We start from the raw sequence: 12,238 nt of genomic DNA, 5'->3' as shown, positions 1-12,238 counted from the left end.
CTTCTTCTTCTTCTTCTTCTTCTTCTTCTTCTTCTTCTTCTTCTTCTTCTTCTTCCTTCTTCCTTCTTCCTTCTTCCTTCTTCCTTCTTCCTTCTTCCTTCTTCTTCTTCTTCTTCTTCTTCTTCTTCTTCTTCTTCTTCTTCTTCTTCAGATTACTGAAAGCTGGGGTAATTTTTGTCGTGAGTCACATTAAAAAAAGAACAAGTGATGTTATACAGCACCTACTCACCACGAACATGTGCAAAGAACATCTATCCATTCAGCAAAGGAGGGAATGATCTTGCTTTGCTTTATGGTAACAGGTTTTGGAGAGAGAGGATGAGTGTAATTCGTGTGCCCTGTAAGCACAATCATACCCCGTGTAAGAATGCAGGTGATTAAAGAAATCAAACCAGGCCTTGGGGACTAGATCAGCAGTAGAGTACATACTTAACATGCACAAAGGCATGGGTTCAATCCCCACTGCCCCCCCAAAACTAAAAGTGCACCTACGATGTGATGGATTATGATATGTGCTACCTACAAGGGGTCTAAGAGCTGGCAGGGGAATCAAGGTCAGAGAAAGCTAAAACCATTATGGCAATGACAACTTTACTCACAGACCTAAGTTATGGTTAAAAATTTCTGCAGTCTTTATGTTTCATCTCATGACTTGTATTTCAAAGTTCTGGACTTGAAACTTCCAGCTTCAGCTTGTCTGTTGTAATATAAGAAATTCCTGAAATGCCTTTCATTCTTTCAGCGGAGTTCATCTTGTAAGGAAGTTTGAAGCAACAGTACACAGCAAAGGCCACAGGCTGAGGCGAAGGTGTCTCTCGGGAAAGAAAGACATTGCCTCAACTCCCTTTAACCAGTTGTGGCAATTTCCTCTCTAGTCAGTCTCTGTATGATCTGAAGAGATCCCAGCATGAAAAGCTTATGGTTTCCTGAGGTTCTGTATCTTATAATCCATGTTCTTTAAAGGGGTTTGATTTTGAAGCCCTGGTAGGTGACATTTCAAAGTTTCTCTCCAAACAATCTAAAGTTACCCATAGATGATTCTTTACTAGAATCTAATTATGTTCTCAATTCCCACCGTAAATCTTAAAGCATAGCATAGAGCATATGTGTGGATGGATGCAACAGTTTATGCTAACATCCTCCAAGATCAACACTGATAAAGAATAAATTCATATTCCTTAAGATAGAGAGATAAATACTGGTAGTAATGAAAGTGCTCATAAGCAGTAATGGAAACAAGTAAATTTTAATAAACAATAACAAATATCCCAAAAAATATTTGAGCTATGTCAGTAAATGCTGTCCTCATGAGAAGAGGTAGTCCTGATTTTTACTGTAAATTTATATCAAGGTAACCAACTCATTGAGTCAGTGGGTGATAGTGTCAGGGTAATTATAGCCAGGGTATGTGTGATTTTAAAGATCTAGTTAGTGTCCCAGGAGAACAAGACACTCGTCCTATACTTTTGCAAACAGGTGTTCTAAAGCAAGGTGACCCCACTCAGCAAAGAGGAACAGAAGTGAACTGTTAAGCAGTGCTATGTGTTCTAGTGCTTTGGGGGGCAGCCGCCAAGTTAATCTTATTGTTAGATATTCAAGAGGAATGTTTTAAATTAAAAATATTAAACTACTACTAAGTAATAACATGCTTTAGAAAGGTGTGAGGTACCTTATGTAAGAGGGAGGGAGAGGGGGAGAGAGAGAGAGAGAGAGAGAGAGAGAGAGAGAGGGAGAGAGAGAGAGAATCTTCAGGAATAAAAGATAAATCCTAGCATTTGAGTAGGAACATAGCAAGGAGATAGAAATAGAATGTGATTTAAACAGAAACAAAAGTTATCTTCTTAATGTAAATAAAAGCACAATTTGCAAATAAGAACCTGGCTATAAGAGTGGATTGTTACCCGGTTACAGCTCTCTCATCTTCGCCTTAGATCATAGCAGCATTTCAAGAGAATAGTACGTAATGGGCTATTTTTAAGTGGCAATAAATAAAAAGTGTCACTTCGTAGGATCTGTCACAAACATGCTTCCCTGATACAATCTATCTCAAGCCTAAAATAATGCTCTGAGATTTGTTACAAGTTCTCCTTTGTATGTTCACTTTCTTCTTTTCCAATATCCTTCCCAAGAAAATGCTGTTTTACCTGTCTAACAGGCAGGAAGTTAAAATAATTCTGTTAATGTGAATTTTGAATAACTTATCAGATAAGCTCTGGGGGCTCCTAAAATGATTTTAGAAATGCTTCCCTCAAACAGTATGAGAGCAATTATTCCAATTGAGACAGGGAATCTTCTAGCCCAGGTCATGGTAGAACAGGCAAACCTAAGAGCTACTTCTTCTAATGGTAAAAACGCAGAAGTGAGGCATGAGGTTAACTTAGGCTGACAGAAACAGCCCTGAGAGTCTGGCAGCCTCACACTGGCCATAAAGCAGTTTCATTCTTTTTTCAGTTTTTTGAGACAGGGTCTCACTATGTAGTCGAGACTGACCTGGAACTCACTATGTAGCCCAATCTGGCGTCGAACTGGCAGTGATCCTCCTGCCTCAGCCTCCTGAGTGCTGGGATTACAGGCATGAGTTACCATGCCCTTCTTAAGCAGTTTCATTCTTGCTCATTTATTCTCTGGTTCCCACAGTGACAGCAGACTGCCAGGGCTCTTGCCCACCTTTCAGTCACTGTTCTTGATCAGCACCTTCACAAGACCTTAATTCATTGCTGATATCTAAAGGAAAACATTTAAATCCATATGCCTATAGACACCCATTTTTCTATCTTGTTGCTATACCTTGAATAGCAAGAGATGTTTTATTAGGACCCTAAAAGTTTTGAGTATGTCTTCACCCAAGCAGGCCCCTTAACAGAGAAAGAAGAAACATCAAGACTACCACCAGCAACAACAGCAGGACCAGGTACCAGCTTAGGTAACCCTGGGCCTGGTTAACTGAAAGCCACTTTCCAAAGTCTGGATGTATTTTCCACTGCCATCCCTTGGGGGGATGCCTCAAGCTTCTAGGGAGTAGAGCCTGAGGATTTTGTAAGCACTCACTTGGCCCGGGATGTGAACATTGCTGAGAGTGGGAAGCCCAGACACACAGTGGACATGAAAACGAGGTAATGATTAAGGAGCACACACTGAACTACTGCTGGGAGACCTGGATTCCGACTTTAAGTGACGTCTTCTTCACTTGCGTTGTGGACATGTCTGCATTTTTTGTTTTTCTTATTTTCCAGTGGCTCTAAGAAATCCCTCAGGACCTTATTCTTTACTTTTGCGAAGAAAATAAGATTATATTTTAAAAAATAAAGCGGGGCCAGGGATTTTGCTCAGTGGTGCCACCACCTGCCTCTTAAGTGCAAGGTCCTGAGTTTGATCCCTGCTACATAATAATAATAATATGATAATGATAATGATGATAATAATAATAATTAAAGCAAAAACAGTAGGAAGAAGGAACACTGACCGTACCTTATTGAAAAAAAATCTTTATCTGTTTTGTTTTCTGCAGTCAGTCATTGCTTATTTGTTAAGACTTGCTTCCTGAACATAAATCAAAATTGTGAAATTTCATTTTCCAGGAGTTGTGGGATGTCAATATGAGTGAGGCAGATCATCATTATCTTTTCTAAGAGTTGTAAGATTAAATACTGTATCATAATTAATAAAATTTGTATTAAACAGTAAGATTACTTGAGGAAAGGCTAAGACTGAAGGCTCTTCAACGAGATTGTGTGACTGCCTATACTATAATATGAACCTAGTACGTTTGTGACTACTGTGTTTGATACACAAAGTGATACTCAATAAACATGAAGATAATGCTAAATCATGCCAGATTACATATATAATAACTTGTCAGCTTTCTTTGGATTTCGACTTCCTTATGAGAAAATTAATGCTTTTAGGTCTTTAAAAGACATTTAAATGTGTCATTTTTTATTACCGTATATAACTTTATAATGAGGATGGAATAAATCTTAGCTTTTCTTAGGTACAATATATAACTAAACCATAATAACTGAGTTTGCTCTTATTTCTTTTATTTTTACTGTTATGTTTTATATATGAAGAGACTGAGTTTTATTTTATCATAGGCTTATATATTCTGCTTTTCAAACTAATGTGTATAATTTTAGGTAAAAGACGTCACTTTAAGGAAGACATTAAATAAACAGTAGCGTAGGGCACTGCTGGCACAGCTATGACACGTGTCACACCTAGGGGTTTGTTATCCTTGAAGGCTCTAAAAGGTTCCCATCTCTGGTACAGGGAACAGGTCGTTGGGCCAAAAATGCTGAAGGTGTTAATGAAACGATAAAGAAGGAGGACATCCCGTGCAACCTGTTTTCCTGACTCGTCTCTGAAGGAGCGTGTACTTCATGTCAGCTCCACAGGTTCTCATGTATAATCTGAATTCTTTGTGTCTCTCCTCTCACTTACTGTTTTACCGAGTACAAGTATGAATCACTATGTTCAAAAGCTAAACGTATAGGGGGATGACCAAAATTTACAGCGAGTGTTCTTGTTAAACAGAAATATGCACAGTAAAAGACCCATTGCCATTAAACCCCTGAAAATACTGCCCTCACTCGGAGCACAAGTATTTCATTGTTCTTGCTGTTTTCTGAAGCAATTCTGGACGGCTTGCATGAGTGTCTTTATTTGCACTCTCACGGCTGCTTCAGTGTCCTGCAGAACGCACAGATGTTTACCTTCCATATTCATTTTGACTTCGGGGAAGGGCCAGAAGCTGCACTCTGCAAGTTCCTATGGATGAAGTGCATGAGGATACACTGGAATATTTTCACAAAATGCCTTCCTACTGGATGGCACACAGCAGCAGCGTTCGCCATATGTTTACCATGCTTCATAAGGACAAGCAAGTAGATTTCCAGAACCGCTTCAGAAAATGGCAAGTATAACAGGATAAGTGTGCAAGGGGCTTAATGGCAATGTGACTTTTACTATCATATTCTTCTTATTTAAACCCATGCCGTATTTCTTATATTTACATGTCAACGTTTGGAAGGTGTCTGCAATGGATCCTTCTACACTGAGATACAATTTCTGATTTCCATTCACCAGTTTGCAGAGGATGCTCCACCATGGAAGCAGCAAGGGACGTGAGCAAAGAAGGGTGCTCCGTGTCACACCAGTGTTCTGTGATGAGCAGGGGATGTGCAGAGCTTGACAGCCAATTGCATGCTACGAGCTCTTGAATGAAAGACAACCTGGAGGGTGGCCTCCCAATCTTTGTACACTCACAGGACAGCCTTAGGGAGCTATAAACAAAACAATGAAAAATGTGCTCAGAAATTCTCCAAGTTTTATACTGGACAGCCAATGGGTCAAGGATAGATTTGGTTTTATAAGATGAAAGCTAGGGAGTTTGGGATTTTTTTTTTGCATATGCAAAGTTGAATTTGATTACATTTCATTACCATTAAAATATAATAATCATAGGAGCATTAATTTGTTTAATGATACTCTAGTATCAAGAGGAGTGAGAGGGATAGGAGAGTATTAATTGCTAATAGGAGAGTATTAATAGGAGAGTATTAATTAATAGGAGACTGAAGTGAGAAATGTCCACAAATGACTGATGAGTCCTATGCTCTTTGCACTAAGGCTCACCCTACATGGGGGTAGATTCCTATCAGAAAGTCCTAGGCCAGTGGCGGTGAACCTCTGGCACCCGTGCCACCGCAGCCACACAGCGCCCTCTCTGTCAGCACGCCAGCCAAGTCGCCCCAGCGTTGGCCCAGCAGCAGGGCATGCAGGTTTAATTGCAGTGCTGGCACTGTGATAAATAAGTGGGTTTCGGTTTGCAGTTTGGGTGCTCAGTCTCTAAAAGTTTCACCATCACTATCCTAGGCAGTTCTGACTTCATCTATGCAGCTGCTCCTCCTTCCAAATCCGGATTTCTCAGCTTCACTGCCATTTTGGCCTTTTACCTTTCTCTTTTCTGGATTTCCACCAGTCTTGGGCTTCTGAATTTTTATATATAGGATAAACTAAAAGATGCATTGGAAGGAAGCAAAGCACGGACACATTACTGAAGTGCAGATTGTTATAGTACTTTTGAGAAGGTCACATGAAACAGAGGTCTGACATTGAACAGGACAACACAAGCATTCAGCTGCACATTCCCAAGTGAAATCTTCACAACCCAAGTCCCAGTGGGGAGCGGACCTGGGGTTCAGGTTTCTTCAGTCACATTTCGGTAGAGGTGACTCTGAAACCTCAGCTGAACGTTCCCAGGACAACGAGCTTAGTGCCATATTCTTAAGCATTTACACAATGCTTAAAGCAAACTTTGAAAAATGCTCAAGAATTTGCTCAATGGGTAGAGCAAACATACAGTTAGGAATATGCTGCTCTGGCCACATGGAAATTGTACCTGTGTCTCTCTAAAATAAAAATAAATACTTATCTTTCAAGGCTTTTGCTTGATGGTTTCTCTTTTTGATATACATATGTAATCACATTTCTATGTATTTTCTTAGACAAAGGAAGCCAACCTATCTTGGATTTAAAAAATCATTTTACAAAGATGGAAAGTGAATTTTGCAAGGAAAGTTTACTTTCCATAAGCTGGATTTACTACGGGAAATTCCCTACCTGAAATTTTCTTTGTTTAACATGTCTGGGTCTGTCCCGCCTCACCTGTCCGAACATGCCCAAGCCGACTTCTGCACCTCAGGAACGCCTTTGTCCCTAGAAGGTTTTTGTCATTTCACCAGAATGCAAATGAGATATAACTTCATGTTTTAAATCACCCACTGCCAGGATATGTGTGAACCAATACCATGATTGAGCCCGCTCGCTAATGTATATTCAATTTCTGTTAACCAATGGATGTCTACCACAGATGCCTCACTTGCAAAGCCCACTGCTGGAATGCACATCTTCTTTGTTCAAGCGCCGGCCAAGGCCGTTCTCCTGAGTGGGAATGCAGACTGCTCCACTGGTGTTAAATAAAGCTTTACTTTGTCCCCTTGGCTCTTGGCATGCTTTCCATCCTCTGAGACTAGTGGCAATGAGCTCTGTCAAACAAATGGAATGTTTGCCATTTCAAGATAAATATTTTGAAAGTGGAAGTTAGGCCACCTCAAGTCAGTGGTCAGGCTGCACAGGAGTGAGATAACCAACTTTAAGAAGATAAGGTTTTCTGACAAATCTGAATTATGGGCTAGAAGCGCATTCTCCATTTCACCACTGATTATTCTGCTACAGGGCAAGTAACCTGGCTCCTCCTTCTCAATGATTTTGTGAACTCTCAGCTCTAAAGTGACAATAGGTAATGTCAATTCGGGGCAATGGATAAGGACGTAGTAGTGGCCAAGCATAAGCTGCAAACACCATTAACATCATTTCCGGGCCTTCCCCCTTCTCCCCTGATGAGACACTGTGGAGTTGGACACTGCATATTTTGTGCGAAGTTTCCTATCATTGCCTCCTCCTTCAAAATACATAAAAATGTATGTGCAGCTGCATGTGAGTGTGTGTAAGTTTGGGTATGGGGGGGGTTAAGAAGCTAATCCATGTTATCAGGGACTGCTACAAACTCCACTGTGATTCAAAACATTAATTTTGATGAAGTCCATTTTTGTAACCAGAGTGTAGACATCTAGCTAACTCTACCCACAGACTATTGATCATCCCTCGATGTACACATATATCGAAACATCACATTGTACTCCAGGATCATGGAACACTATTATGTGTCAATGAAAATAAAATAGAAATAGAGAGTGTGGGTCTCCTCAGAGAAGGGATTTACATAGCACACATAACAACATAATGAGATACAAGATGGCTACTGCTGGGTGATGGAGACTTAATGGGCTGGCACCTGCCATCGAAGATGCTATAAATCAAACCTGACATCGAACAATCAGCCCTCTGTTGACTTCTATTTGATAAAACAGTTAAAGAAATACACACCTTCTACTAATGAATATCAAAGACTAAAATTCTTTCTGAGATTGTTTACATTTTTCAACCAAAGCACTTTCAGAATATTCTCCCTTTTTGTGAAGAAGGAAGCCTCTAAAAATCCAGTTCCTCTTAATTTTGTGTTTGCGCAAAGCACCATTTGTCACCTGCTTTGCTGCCCCGCAGTCCTGGACTTCTGTTGATTTACTGGCTCATATAAAGCTGCCATGCAGCTTCCGCCTTCATTTAGGTGATAGATGGTTTCAAATTATTTTGATTTTTGAGTAAAGTTTTAAATCGTGTAACTGATTTAGTTTGCCTTATTGGAGTTTATCCTGCTTATATTTAATGAGGCTGTAATTTCCTTTAATTTTTTGCTCTAATTGGGTTAATGGTATCTGCAGAGAAATAGCAGTCCTTATTTTTAGCTCGTGTGAAAGATTTCCTGCAGGAGGCTGCATCTCTTTTGGAGCCAGGTCAGATGGTAACTTTGCATGGAAGGCGAAGAACTGAATGAGCTAAAGCCGGAAGTGTACAGTGGGTTAGAGTGTGGGAAGTCCTGGTCCCTTTCGCTGTCTGGCAACATGCATAGGGATGAGTTGGAGTGTCCGCCACATTTGTCAGCCTGTCTATGCTAAGCCTCTTTGCACCCTGACTCACAACACACTTTTCCCTCCCTCTATGGCTCACAGAGATGGAGGAGGAAGGAAGAAAGTTTGGGAGGTAGAGTCAGCTGTTGGTAAGCACCAGAGCAAAAGCTGCAGAGTTTTCATTATGTATTCTATTTCACGAGTTGGGCCTGACCTTGCCTAATATAGAATCGGTCTCTACTACCTACCCAATACAAATGTTTGTATCAATTCATGAGTACCATGTGCACGCCAGAACTCATAGTCGTGTGGATGTTCCACACTCATTCCAGCCATACATAAGGGCAGGACTTGGAATGGCATGTGTGAGACCACTTGTGTGTATCCTTTGTGAGAATTCTTTGTCTAATCATAAAAAAGAAATGGAAAAGAGTGATAACATCTCAGACAGCTTGATTTCCTCTGGAAGATGCATATTGGAAATAATTACTGTGTCCTAATCCTTCCCTTCCCTAAAGTAAATCAATAAAACCCAGGACCACAAAGAGCCAGTACTTTCTTAGGCCCGCATTTCTTCTCTTTTTATTAGCTATTGTACTAATACTTAAAAACCAAAGAAAAAATACTTTGCTGTCTTCCTAATGAAGATGCAGCCACTAACAGTTGGCCATAAAAAGTGATGCCAGATCAAACAGCTGAATCTGTGCGTGAAGTTCTCAGCTCTGGAACCTCAGAATATCATAACATCTAAATGTATGGTTTTTACCCATTAGTACAACAAGGTCACAGAAAATACTAAGCAGGATATGGGGATGGGAAGAATTTTCAAATACTTATTGTTTAGTGATGCAACAGTCGCTGCCGCCTGGTAGAAATGGCAGGTAGGTTCAGGTGTTAGCCTGTCCCACCTGACTCTGGGACTAACTCAGTCAGCGACAGCGGAAACTCCCAAAGGCCGGGAGACCTCTGGGCCAGGCTCTGTCATCTGAGCCTATCACCCTGGCCTGGAGTTCCCCTCTGCTGTACCTAGTAAGGTTCACCTACCCAACTTTGCCACTCCGAGACTCCCCCCTGCCCGAATCCAGGGGAGAGGAAGAGGGACCTGTTGTGTATGTTGGTGTTGGCAGTGGGGCTCAAGCTGGCACCTGGGCACTTTGGTCCCCTAAACCCTCTGCTCCTTTCTCTCCAGGATCCAGTTTCCCATTCATCCACCGAGTTTGGTGGTTAGCCAGCCCACCCCAACTCTCGGAACCATGTTTTCAGATTTGCAGTATGACATCCAGGAGGATAAGCTCAGGTGTTATCCTAAAGCAGAAATAGACCCTGCCTTTCCAGGAGCTCATCATCAACAGGGACCGTGGACGGATTAACAGATAATTACGATTCAGGGCCTCAAGGGAGCAAAATGCATGATCCAGTGACAAAGAGAGCAGAGCAGATGGAGCCGAGTTCTGCAGGGGTGGTCAGGGAAGGCTACTCAGAGGAGGTGGCAAGGGATCACCTCAGTCTGTACTCAGCCTTCTCCCGTGCTCCGCGAGCTTTGGGAGAATGAAGGAATGAAAGTCAGCTCCCCAGAGGCGCAGAGCCAGCTCCCGGGGTTGAAGACCCCACACAGATCTGGTCTTCGGCTTGCCAGGCCCCTGCCCTACTTTTCCCCAACAAAGCCCTGGCTTCTCAATTAGGGGGTCGAGCAGAGGCAGCCTTCAAGGCAAACTTGTCTTGCAGCCTTTGGGGACGTGTTCTCTGTGATTGTGGTGCAGGAGCACCAGCCAGCAGCAAGCGAGGCTTTTGTGAAGTTTGCTGACGCACGCCGCAGCATTGAGGAGTCTGGTATCCGGCGGCTGAAAACCTGAACACACGCCTCAACAAAGCCATCCCGACACGCGGCTCACCATCAAGAAGTACCTGGGTGTGCAGTTCCGAGTACCTGTCCCACTGCCTGAAGGTGAAGGAGATGGCGGACGACACAGAGTAGGGCTGCGTTGCCCCAGGCGAGCCACTGTACAGCGTGAGCCCCGGCCACTAAGAGGACCGCCGGATGCTGCACTGCCGCTAGGGGGCGCGCGCGCTTCTCGCAGACGCCCACGGTAGGGCTGGAGAAGAAGCCTGGGCTGCTGGTCCAGAAGCACGAGCAGGACATCATGTTCCAGCTGCAGCGCTTCGTGTCCACCGTGTCCAAGTACTACAACGCCAGGCGGTGCTGCACGACGCCGATGTGTTCCCCATCGAGGTGGACCTGGCCAACACCACACTGGCCTACGAGCCAGGGCGAGTCCACTGACTGGGAGGACAAGGAGGACAAGGAGGAGGACCCGGCTCGGGATACGTGCGGAGCCGCCCCCTGGCCAAGGGCGGAAGCTGCTGTGACTCCTGAGCACCCCACCCCGGGGCCCCACCTCGGGAGTTGGGCTCAGAAACTCCTGAGGGCCTCCCACTCCTCCGTCCTGGGCACAGCTGGCCTGGGCGCCCGCTAGACAGCACAGCCCCTTTCCTCCCACCTCCCCAGCCCTTGGGAGAGCTTGGCCTCTGGACCCGCCTTCAGAGGAGAGGGCGGGAAGGGAGGGGATGGAGGCTGCAGGGCTGGTCCTGTGGGCGCACCTGTGGGACCCTCGCTTGCCAGGGTGAGGCCAGGTAGACGAGAGGCTGGGGTCTGCGTCTCCAGCCTTGCTCAGCAGCCCCACCAAAGCCACATGCACCTCTGTAGCCTTTATTTTGTCCCCCCAGCTCTGCCACTTCTAGAGAAGGGCTGGGCTCAGGGCCTGTACTGAATAAACCCAGACAAGAAAAAACAATCTGCTTACTTTTAAAGTATAGATTGAGTATCCCGAATCAAAAAATCTGACATCTTTGATGTTTCAAAATCTGAAATCCTTTTGAGGACCAGAATGAAGCCATAAGTATAAAACAGCACATACCACCTCGTGTGATGTTTGGCAAATGAATAAAACAATAAAAACATATAAAATAAATTCAAGTGTGTAAGGTGAAATATAAATGAATTTTATATTTAAACTTGGATCTTATCTGTGAGAAAAACTTGTCCCAAATTGCCTCATAATCCAACAGAAATGAGAGAAATAGTTCCATCTTTTTTTTTTTTTTGGTACCGGGGATTGAACTCGGGTCCTTGTGCTTCCAATGCTGGCGGCGGAACCACTGAGCTAAATCCCTGGCAGTTCCATCTTGAATTCATAGGTTGGACATGCCCAACAAGAAAAGGCATGGAAAATATATAACTGCAAGAAGCCGGCAAAAATGTGTATAACAGAGAAGGTAGTGGGTGCCACTTTGGGTGCACTGGACTGAATTTAACAATGTTGCCTTATAGGATAGAATGGTTCTATAGATCCCCAAATGAGATGTGAGGCAGTTTTAGGAGGCAAACAGTAGTCTGCTTCTGTACCTGCTTCATCAAAAGGAAAACTTCCCTATCTCAAGACTTTGGCTCCAGCAGTCCCTTCTGCCAGGAACACTCCTCTGTCCCTCTGTGAACAGGGACTCTTTACAATTGCTCAGATCTCTGTTTCATGTTCTCTCTGCACAGTGGGCTTCCTTGAATTGCCAGTCTTCTCTCCTACTCACTCTTCCATACACTGTTTATCTTTTTCCTTGCTTATCATTGGTTCCCTCCTCTGTGAAGGTTTCCATGAAAGTAATAGTCTTGAGTTGGTATTACTTTTTTTTTTTTTTTTTTTTTTTTTGGGTGTTTG

At 43.2% G+C, this 12,238-nt stretch overlaps 1 protein-coding gene and 1 pseudogene across 30 annotated transcripts in view; one reads left to right on the top strand and one right to left on the bottom strand.

Moving 5' to 3' along the window:
* Nrxn3 (neurexin 3) overlaps window positions 1-12,238 on the bottom strand; it is a 1,525,607-nt gene that overhangs the window by 618,568 nt on the left and 894,801 nt on the right. The gene's annotated exons all lie outside the window — the stretch shown is intronic.
* Window positions 7,320-10,902, top strand: LOC104877208 (annotated as a pseudogene).

Source organism: Fukomys damarensis, unplaced genomic scaffold (genome assembly GCF_012274545.1).
Source record: "Fukomys damarensis isolate Sample0158 unplaced genomic scaffold, DMR_v1.0_HiC HiC_scaffold_21, whole genome shotgun sequence".
NCBI classification, from domain to species: Eukaryota; Metazoa; Chordata; class Mammalia; order Rodentia; family Bathyergidae; genus Fukomys; species Fukomys damarensis.
The sequence above is the reverse complement of the archived record's forward strand: the minus strand, read 5'-3'. Positions and strand labels throughout refer to the sequence as shown.